General features: G+C 45.6%; 1 pseudogene; it reads right to left on the bottom strand.

The window, feature by feature from the left end:
• On the bottom strand, positions 1–123 carry LOC136657762 (5S ribosomal RNA; annotated as a pseudogene).
• Between the last annotated feature and the right edge of the window lie 3,865 nt (positions 124–3,988).

Genomic DNA, 3,988 nt, shown 5'->3' with positions numbered 1-3,988 from the left:
AGCCTACAGCACCCAGTATTCCAAGGTGGTCTCCCATCTAAGTACTAACCAGGCCTGACCCTGCTTAGCTTCTGAGATCAGACAAGATCAGGCATGTGCAGGGTAATAGTTGCTGCTCTATGCTCTGGAAATAGTCAATACTTCAGAGCATGTCAAAAGAATATGAAATAACAAATCCCTTACAAGGTTCAATGCTTCTTCTCCCTCCCCTTACATTTTCTAACACCTGCTGCATCCAATGCTGTTAAAAATATGTGTGAAACTGCAAGAAATGCGAAGTTCTATCAACATTAAGGGGGGAATTGATTAATTTTATAGTTCCCATAGAATATGCATAAAGCTATACAAGCAGAACACGGTACATGACTTTGCATAAAGCTAGCAATAAATTTCACTGCCATCTTTTTTTTTTTAAGTTTTAAAGAAAAATATTTCACACTTCTTCCTTGCTACGGAAATCCAAGCCACTCGCTGTTGTCAAGGCATTACCGATATAGCGGCACCAGACAGGGGAAGGTAGAACTGCCAGGAATGGAACCGTGAGAGGTTATGGCCAAGAAACTTTTTTTTGAGACACACTGAGACAGTAGGATTGGATTTGCAATCACTCACTTTCTCAATTAATTATAACAGCAGCTACGGTATTTTAGTCTGTGCTTGCTACCCTGTTTGTATCCTCATCTGAGTCGTATCTTTGGAACCAAAGGATGAACGTGATGTCTTCAATTACATTTTGTGGAAGGGGATTGCAGCAAAATCCTTGCCATGTCTGCTTAGAAGTGCCACTGAGTTCAACAGGGCCTACTCCCAGGCAAGTGCATATAGGACTGCTGCCTTGGTAATTTAGGATTTTAATCTAGCAGTAGAGGTGTTTGAAAACTGTGCTATTTATTTCACGCACTAAACTCAGAAAGACTTAGAGCTCAGTCCTGAGCTCCTGTGGAGTGCAGCCGTGGGAGACACCTTGTTTTGTGCAAATTCCTCTTGAAGGCTTGCTTTGATTCTTGTATCCTGCACATTGTCCCCCTGGCCTGCAGTGTAACCCCATCTCAAGAACATAGAAATAGACCAGCTGGATCAGGTCAAAAATCCCATCTAGTCCACCTTCCTGTATCTCACAGTGGTCTACCAGATTTCTCGGGGAGCACATGACAGGAGACCTGCAACCTGTTGCTGCTCTCTTTCACCTAGCATTCTGAGATAGCCAACTTCTAGAACTGGGAGGTTGCATTGTATCCATCACGCTTGTAACCTGTGATGGATTTTTCTTCTAGAAATCTGTCCAATTTCCTTTTAAAGGCCAGACACCATCACCACATCCTGTACCAAGGCATTCCACAGACTAATTACTTGCTGGGTTAAAAAACAATTCTTTGTTCTAACCATCCAGACACTCAATTTTAGTGGATGTCCCCTGGTTCTGGTTTTGTGCGACAGGGGAAAGAAAATCCCTCCATCTACTCTATCCATACCCTGCATAATTTTGTACAGGGGTTCTTGTGGGGAGGTGCATCTGGAAGCCTAGAGAGCTGCCACAATTTCGCATAGACAGCACTGTCGTGGGCAACCAATGGTCTGATCCAGTATAAAGCAGCTTCGAATGTTCCAGAGCAAGTTACATGGATCCCTGTAGTGAGGGGACTTCCCTTTCTCCCCCTCCGGTAGAGAACTTCAGGTTTTGAAACACATTCCCATTGTTTGCTTTAGAGGAGCTCCTTTCTAGCCTTTTTCTATATATTCTCACATTGTTACTAAATATTGGATATGTGATATTAAAACTAAAGGAGAGCAAAGAGTGAATAAGGTAGAATAATACCAAGAGATAAAAAAAACAAGAAGTTAAAAAAAAGAAAAGAAAAAGGACAGTGCTTGTCAAAGATGATATAAGATTTAAGTCAACAGCACTTAGAAAAGAAAGTGAGGCATTTTTATGCTGAAGTAAAGAACCTCAAGGGAGGAATCAATCAAGGTCACTTATATGATAGAGGACAATGCAGCAGAACTGATAATAGGGGCAACGGAGGCCTGTGCCAAATGAAGAGAACATTTGAATGCTCATTGTCATCGACCAGCACTGAAGAGTGAAGCAGCATCTTTCCTGCCAATTCTAGTATTACTGAATTTGGTTTGGAAGGATAGATGATATTATGTTTATACTACTACTACTACTACTACTACTACTACTACTACTACTAGTAGTAGTAGTAGTAGTAGTAGTAGTAGTAGTAGTAGTAGTAGTTAGTAGTTAGTAGTAGATGATCTCCTGGTCCCCAGGCACCACCTAGCCCAGCTACACTACTACTACTACTGCTACTACTACTACTACTACTACTACTACTAAGTAGTACTACTTAGTACTACTACTTAGTAGTACTTAGTACTATGAAGTACTACTTACTACTACAAAGTAGTAGTAGTAGTAGTAGTAGTAGTAGTAGTAGTAGTAGTAGTAGTGTTGCTGGGCTAGAGGTTGCCTGGGGGCCAGGAGATGTGATGATGCCCCCAGCATCATCATGTTATCCCTGCGCCTGCACTGTCACCCCCTCTGTGCATGTGTGACCCTGGTCCTAGAAATAGGTCCATTTGGAGCCATACAGGGATGAGAGCAGGCAGGGGGCAACTTTGCATTGTTTCCCATTCCACCAAGGTGAGTGCAGTCACTCTCCCTCCCCCCTCCCAGGTGAGATGGTGGGAAATCTCTGCAGCAGGGGAGGGGGGATGTAAAGCCCGTTGATTGGAAAGGTGTCCTAACTTGTTCTTATATTCCAACAGGTGGAAAGGTAATAGAACATCCATAACAGAGTATTGATACACACAGCAAATTTCAAACCTGGGAAACCGATGGCACACACACACACACACACACACACACAGAGAGAGAGAGAGAGAGAGAGAGAGAGAGAGAGAGATTTGGAATGCTAATTCTTATCTTCCTGTATATAAAAGTATCCGATTAACTCTCATGGTAACTGATTAGAATGCCTGAGATTGGGCATTTTTTTCTCCCTGCATTTTTCATATGCAGGATTGAGGCTGGCCATGGGCCGCATCTGGCCCCCGGGCTGGGGTTTGGAGACCCATGCTTTAGCACTAAACTTAAGTGAGGAGTTCATAATGACCTGCTAGCTGGTGGGAGTGGGTGGAATGGAGGCAGGGAAGCATTACAAGGTGGCAGAGGGCACGGAGGGGGTGGATTAGGCTCAGGAGGGGGCCATAACGGTGGCCGCAGCTACTGCCATATCATATCCCTCTTCCTGGGCTTGGAAGCTCAATACAAAGGCTTTGCACCAGGAATATAGCTGGCACACATGTGAGTAGCCCCATTCTGTGGCATAACTAGAGGGGGTGCAGGGGTAGCAATTGCACTGAGCTGCAGGCTGCCTGGGGGCAACAGTATGGCCACCCGCTCAACACAATTGCCCCACCCTGTGCGATCACTGCTCACGCCTCTTGCAAAAGTGCTGGGGGAAAAGCAGCACTCTGCAAGAGGGGCTGCAGGGATTGCAGTCTCTGGCCGCTTGTTGCCTTGCTCCAAGGGCTTGGGGTGGTGGTGGAGGGGCAAGCAGAAGGAGGCTGGGGTAGGGGGAGGCAGAAGAGTGTGACATCACTTCCAGGTGTGATGTGGGGGCATCATTTTTAACTTTGCCCCAGGCTCCAGGGTGGTTAGCTACACCCCCATTGCTGCTACTGGGGCTTTACCTGGTGTAAGGGGACAAATGACCCCTTACGCCAAGGAGACTTCCAGCAGCTACTATTCCCGAACTGGATACAGTGGAGGCTGCACTGGTGCCGCTGCACTGCAGTGTAAGACTTTTGTAAGGATTGGGCTGTTAGTTAAGGATGATGGAAGGGGCTTTCGGGCTAGTCGTTCCTTAAAGGAGTGGTCTCAGTGAAGTTGCCATCCTCCGCCACCAATGATGGTGGCTGTTTTTGGTACTCCTGCCTCGTGGTTCTTTTAAGGTTCAGCTATCTCAACGGCAAAGTCCAA

Source organism: Tiliqua scincoides, chromosome 7 (genome assembly GCF_035046505.1).
Source record: "Tiliqua scincoides isolate rTilSci1 chromosome 7, rTilSci1.hap2, whole genome shotgun sequence".
NCBI classification, from domain to species: domain Eukaryota; kingdom Metazoa; phylum Chordata; class Lepidosauria; order Squamata; family Scincidae; genus Tiliqua; species Tiliqua scincoides.
The sequence above is the reverse complement of the archived record's forward strand: the minus strand, read 5'-3'. Positions and strand labels throughout refer to the sequence as shown.